The sequence below is a fragment of the Microtus pennsylvanicus genome, chromosome 20 (assembly GCF_037038515.1).
Source record: "Microtus pennsylvanicus isolate mMicPen1 chromosome 20, mMicPen1.hap1, whole genome shotgun sequence".
Taxonomy (NCBI): Eukaryota; Metazoa; Chordata; class Mammalia; order Rodentia; family Cricetidae; genus Microtus; species Microtus pennsylvanicus.
The window spans coordinates 36,877,283-36,884,120 of record NC_134598.1 but is presented as its reverse complement, the minus strand read 5'-3'; the positions used below and the strand labels follow the sequence as shown (position 1 = coordinate 36,884,120).

The 6,838-nt window shown below is 47.5% G+C and overlaps 1 long non-coding RNA gene across 1 annotated transcript; it reads left to right on the top strand.

The window, feature by feature from the left end:
- Nucleotides 1-240: 240 nt before the first annotated feature.
- LOC142838873 (uncharacterized) lies at nucleotides 241-3,186 on the top strand. The gene is made up of 3 exons (XR_012908645.1): nucleotides 241-395; nucleotides 479-699; nucleotides 2,833-3,186. It is a non-coding gene; the product is annotated as an uncharacterized LOC142838873 (long non-coding RNA).
- Nucleotides 3,187-6,838: the final 3,652 nt, after the last annotated feature.

Below are 6,838 nucleotides of genomic sequence, written 5' to 3'. Positions count from 1 at the left end.
CCGCAACCTCCTGCGCGCTCCTCGGCCGGGCATTGGTGGTGGTTCAGAGGGGGCGGGAGTTCAAAGTAGGGTTTGGGGTACCAGGCCAAAAGCCGAGGGCGTGGTCCGCAGCAGGATCACTAAGCTTGGGATGTTCACCAGCTCGCCCTCATTCCTCTTCGCCTTCCCCTTTCTTTACTCAAGGCCCCTATCCTCCGTCCCCAGGATGTGGAGAGGAAGTGACAGGGAACATCTGTTTGGAGCATTGTGGATGTCTGTCTAGTGAGGCTAAGGTTAACAGCCTAAACGATGTTCAGATCTGAAGACGAAACCAAAACCTTTCCCTCTTTAGAAGGCAGAGAGAGCTCCGTCCCCACAACCTCATCACCTAGAAAACCCAGTTGCCCCACCCCCAGGTTGGTCAGACCTACGTGTCTTCCCCCCAAATCGGTGTCTCTCAGATCTGAAACCAGAGTCTAACCCTGCTTTCTGATTCAAGGCAGAGCTACGAATGTTCGTGGTTTCGTTCAACATAGCCGTTGGGCGCATGTAGCTGGGGTCACACACAACACCTGCTCTGCCCCGTGACAGCTGGGAGATTCAGGAGCAGTATGGAGATAGAGAATCATGGAGGTAAGCTACTGGCTCAACGCCTGTGCTCAGCCAACGCCAGCTGCTATCATGGATCTTGGATTGAGCAGGAACACAAATTCCCTGGAGGTGAGGGATCCTCCCTTTCTTACTGTCCTCCTGGCTCACAGTGGAGAATCAATAAACTCATTGAGACACCGGTGAATTCAAGCCAGGAAATAAAGCCCCATTTTAAACTCACTTGGTATTTATAGAGAGCCCAGGCTGTGCCAAGTTCTTTGCTTAAGTTCTGGGGTTACAAACATGAGGGAGACAGTCTCCTCAGAGGGATGATTATAAACAAATTGGCTACATTGTAACAGGGACACCAACAGAGTGATACAGAGAAGAAAGGCTAAAAATATATAGATAGGGCTGGGGAGCATATAGACCCAAAGGTCAGGCAGGCTTCTGAGCAACCCCTCGGAGATTCCAGGACTTGGGAATCCTGTTGTTCAGGATACGAGAGACACTGCATCCTCCCTTTGAAGCTTAGGTATGTGTGACCTTGCGATGGGATGCTGTTTATTCTTGGACAAGATGAGGGCACTTTTCGGTTGGCTTCTAGAAGAGCCAAGTATCACTTTCTTTTCTAGTCTGTGGACAAAATACTTGATAAGAAGCCATTCAAGAAACCCAGGTTTTATTTTGACTGATGATTAGGTAGGAATGTAGTCCATTTCGGTGAGGAAAGGATGCTGACAGGAACGCATGAGACTGTTACCAGCCTTAAGGCCAACAGCCTTTCTCAGCCCACTGGGCTTGACCCAAGGTGTGAGTCCAAGTTCATTGTCTCAGGCCAGTAAAGACTAAAGATGCAGACACTTGCCAGAGCAAGAAGGTAAACTTTATTAAGAGGTTTACAGAACAGTAAGAAATTAAGGAAAAAATGAGGTAGGTTCCCAAGATACATTTAGTAAAAAGAGAAAGCAAAGCCCTCAATATTACCACTGACCCTGCGGGTGTCCTCAATGATGTCACTTATTCTAAGGTCCCTCTGTCCTCACAGCTACCGAGAAGCAGCGGCAGTGTCATGGCTGTCTCTTGTCTCCCAGATGGTGTGGGATCTTGTGGAAGCTCTCCGACTTGTTTCCCAATGCTTTTTCTCATGGTTTGTCTGACTTGAGTCTTGTCCAGTCTTCTTTACTGTTCTGTACCTAGCTTCCAAGTGTCTTTGTCATGTCCTTGGTGTTCCTGGCTTTACTGTTTAAACCTGGCATGAGTGAGCTCTCCATATCTATTCCCACTGGAGCGTATGCGAGGAACTTGGAGCTTGCAGCATGAGCCCTTTTCCCTTTGACCTACTGTGAACTAAACTCCTGCTTCAGGTGGCCGGTCTCCCTAGCTTAGCAAAAAACAGACAGGAAAAGAGGTTGGGCTGTACAATAACCTCAGGGCCAACACCCAGTGACCCTCTTCCTACAGGAAGTCTCCACCTCTTAAAGATCCCACAACCTTTCAAACTGACACCCTCACCTGGAAACCAAACCCCAGTGTACTGGTTTCCATCTTGGCCCCCGTTGTCTTCTTTCAGAGGTCACCCCTAAACAAATCCTACGTTAGAGGAGGGGTATCACCCACCACCAAGGAGCCGGAAAAGTGACCGTTCCTTAGTCCTATGGTCTCTGACAGTGGGCTGCATTCCTGAGACACCCGCAAGAGCTGTGAAAGCAAACCACAAGATCCAGAAACTGACTCAACATCCCCAGCTAAACCTTTGCAGTATCTACCCAGCATGCTGGGCACAGAACAGCAATGCCACCCTAACTGAAGATAAGACCTTGAAGTAACCTTGTCCAAGTACCGCCAGTGGAAACATGCCCTGTCCTGGCAATATGAACGGTTGCTGCCACCTTACCAACTGCTGACAGTTTGTTTCTGGTCTAGTCCTCCTGTCCTACATAGGAGGTGTATCAGACATTCATTGTCCCTGCTTCCTGACAATAGCCAACCCAGAAAATAAAAAAATAAAATCTCACTTCCTAAAATTCCTAGCAAAATGACCTAAAGTTCTCGTAAGTTCTTGCCACACAACCTCTGTGTGCTGTGTGTGCGTGCGTGCGTGCTTGTGTGTGTGTGTGTGTGTGTGAGTGAGTGTGTAGAAAGAGAGAGAATGAACAGTCAGAGACCCAACTTGCCCAACTACAGATGTGTTCCTGGGGATCGGAGATCTTTAGCAGGAGGTAACTGACCCTGGTCAATATCATGTGTTTCACCTGACAGACTACAGCTTGTGTAATCTTTCCATTCTTCTGACAAACGCTACTCTGTATCTCCTTCAAGGCCAGTCATTCCTCTACGTGCTTGAGAGGTGACTGGAATGAGGCCATGTCAGACACTAGAGAGCCAACAGGGAAAAACCAGTCAAGTCCCCAGACAGAGAACTGACAGCTTCTGACAGCGCTCTACACAGGGGTCATAATAGGATGTGTATTTAGAGAGGTCTGCTGGAGAGCTCAGATCCAAGATCCACACAAGAAGACTCCAGGCAAAAAGAGCGACAGCTGAGAAGCTCTGCGGCTGGAATGGGCTGAGTGTGATCCATCAGGAGAAAAACGGTCAGGAGAACAGGCTGGAGGCCAGGTAAGGGCGGGGAGCAGGGAGCAGGGGGGTAGGCTGGAGGCCAGGTGAGGGCGGGGAGCAGGGGGGCAGGCTGGAGGCCAGGTGAGGAGGGGGGGGGCAGGGGCGGGTGTGACCTCACGGGCCTGTGACTGGTGAGTTGGTCAAGGGTTTCAGAGGAGATAACATGAAAAGTTCCTAACAGATGAGCTCTGGAGAGAAGAACCAACACTGCCCCCTCTTTTAGGGATTTGCTTGTTTTGTTGTATCTTGTCATTGTATAGAAAAAAGTTTGCTGCATTTGGATGCTTCTAAACATAGTCAAAAGAAAATTATTACTGCATGCCCCCTTGGCAGGCTTTTTTTCTCAGTGGCAGGCTTTTTTCTCCGTGATGTTTGAGCGTGAGGAGATAAATAGCCGCCCAGAGAATTCTCACTTCCTGTTGATTCCGCATTCAAAGCAAGAACTTGAACCCAGAACCTCCTGCTGCTTGTGCACTCAGACCGAATGACTGCTTAAAGTGAGAAAGGGAAGCAAAGGGCACACACCCAGGCACGGAAAGTCCTCCCTTGGCGTCCCCTCCACTGCAGCAAATCCGATTAAATCACCACTTCCTGGTCTCCTTACATCTCCTCTAGCTCCATGGTTCTCATGGGCAAAATGGAAGTGCCTGTCTGGGCGATGAGGCCCGTATCCATCTCTCTCCTCCCTCCGTCTTCTTCCCGCCATCTTACAGCTCCTTAGACACCTCAAACCTGCTTACCACTGGACCTCAGCACAAAGTGGTATCTCCTGCCTGGAGTGCTAGCCCCTCTCTTCCCCGCCTAATTCCTTCCTGCCTTACTCAGGAGTGACTTCTTCAGATAAACTTTGCCTCACCTTCCCAGTGACAGCCTTGAACCCGAGGGCCATACTCATTCCTGCCAGTACGGGACTGCCTCTCCCAGTGGACAAGATCTTTGTTAATAAGGAGGCCAGGCTGGCTCACTTCACTGTGATCTCGCTAGCACTTTGCCGATAGAGGAATGCCTCTGTCTGGTGCCCACCAAGGTCACCTTCTAGAGGAGGCAGACAAGAAAACAGATAAATAAAAATGGTGACCTTAAACCTCCTTGTTGGGACGAGTACTTCGAAGGTATTTGGCCACACGCAGGGCTGAGATTAGAAACACAAGGTCAGAAGGAACCTCAGGTAGTGATGGGGACATGTAATGAGCTGCCTGAGGATTCAAGAAACTAGACCAGTGGTTCTTAAAGCTCCTTGGCTCTGTTTTAATCAAATGCACACACACACACGTATGCACACACCAGCAGAATACAGGATGCCAGGCTTGGAACCACAGCACAGGTAGATCCCGAGAACGGAGAAAAAGGATCTGAGAAGGAAACCAGAGTTCTGACATGAGGTGATGGCTGGGATTCCATTTCAATCCCACGATGTCTAGGTGCTTGTCTATTTTGTCCACAGAGTTTGTCATTTCAGAGAGAAAGGGAGTAAAGCAGAGACCCAAACGAGGTCACAGACCCCCTTGCAAAGCACTTAATGGGAACCTTAAGAGTCCAGCTCTTAAGAATCCCTCCCAGGGTTCAGTTAAAGACACCACAATAAGCAAAGGGAGCTAAAAATGTCAGGGCTAAGAAAACTACTCATAACCCAATCTTCTATGCATCTTTCTTTATTCTTCTTCCTCTGTTACAAATGTCCCCAGTCATACACACCCTTATAACCAGCAATTCCCCAGCCCTCACAGGTCCAGGGCTGGAATTCTTTTTCCCCATAAAAATCAGATAAGAGTTTTCACACACACACACACACACACACACACACACACACACACACACACACAGAGAGAGAGAGAGAGAGAGAGAGAGAGAGAGAGAGAGAGAGAGAGAGAGAGAGATCCGTGACTGTCATCTCAAAGGTGAGTGTAACTTAGTGCTTGTCAAGTGAACTCCTTAATGGAGACAGTTAGTTAAAGGGATAAAAATCATCAGGAAATTTTAAAGGGGTAGGCTAGTGCATTAAGCTACATTTTTAGGTAGTTAGATAAAGAGATAAAAAGTTTATTTTCAGTAAAATTACAAATAGGGCACAGATTGTTTTTTAAATCAGTGCGCCCCTTTTTTTTTCTCCCAGCATGCACAGAGGATATTGGGTAATCGGGCAACCTACATAAACAGTCAGGGGGAAGCTATGGCTCCTGATCTGACAGCACATTCACCAGACGCTGCAATTTCTCTGGGCCTTCAGGTCTGGAGTTTACACCTATTGCTCTGAGCAGCACAAAGAGGCGACCCAGGCCTCTAAAGGATCAGTTCCAGGGTGAGCTGTTATCTGCCGTTCTGATCATGGGCGTTGTGGGTCTGTGGTGCCAGCAGGAAGGAAGTCTTTCTCTGGGTTGCTGTTAATTATCTCTTCTGCGGTCCTTGAGAGTAAAACACAAGCAGTAAATTTCCTGAACTAAAATCATCAGTGAAGTGAGGTGAAGGTGAGCGTAAGGAGTTAGGAATCTTTCAGTATAAGGTTAGTTTGGGGTTGTTGTATTCCATATCTACAAGTGAGGTAAAACCAGGGCATGGTTATTCTTCTATCTCTTTGAGCAGCTATGAATCAGCAGCCTCGAGCAAGCAGTAAATCTATGTCCTTGGATATCTGTGAACGTCTTAAATGGAATGTTTTTGCCTAGATCCTAAACACTGACCAAATGCCTGTTGATAAAGATAATTGCAGGAAGGCAGATCTCTGTGTTTACCTAGGAGAAAGGAACAGGCCTGGCAGTGGGAAACTGTTTTCACACATAGCTAGGGGAATGTGATCAGTGAGCCCCAAAAGCACAGGAAACAGTTCTGAACTGTAGAAATTAATTCCCAAATATGTATCAGAAGGGGAGTCAGCTACAACGAAAATCTACAAGAAGAAACATCCACTTTATTCACAAAGCAATAATCTCAAAATTCCATGAATTTTGGTTTAACTTTTAAAGCCCTTGGCTCTCGTGAGTCGCTGGTGAAAAGACGTCTGAGCAATTCCTGTAAAATATTGCGGCTTGTAGCAATAATTTGTTTCCTCATTTCGCCAGCCCCCACAAGTTCACAAAGCATAAACTAATCAACGTGAAGTGTATTTAAATATCTTCAATGAGCCGGGCGGTGGTGGCGCACGCCTTTAATCCCAGCACTAGGGAGGCAGAGGCAGGCGGATCTCTGTGAGTTCGAGACCAGCCTGGTCTACAAGACCTAGTTCCAGGACAGGCTCCAAAACCACAGAGAAACCCTGTCTCGAAAAACCAAAAAAAAAAAAAAATAAAATAAAATAAATATCTTCAATGATGCTCTACCAAAGCCACAATCCAAGTCTAGAATGTGTCCACCTCCCCCAGAGAAAGCCTGGCACCCACCAAGCCACCATACCCCACCCCTCACTCCACGCCCACTCCCTGTTTTCTGGTTTGATGGATTTGCCTGTTCTGGGTGTTTCGTACAAGTAGAGACGCTGTGACATTTTACACTTGAATTATGTAGATATTTTACTCTATCAAAGCTTTATATTGTTTTGTGTTCCAAAGGACTTATTGACTCTCAGAGCAAACTAAGATCCAAAGTGAGAGGTTCCTCTAGAATCACTGGGTTTCTCCAACAGGAGCGTAAAGAGGGGAAAGGAGGAAGCGAC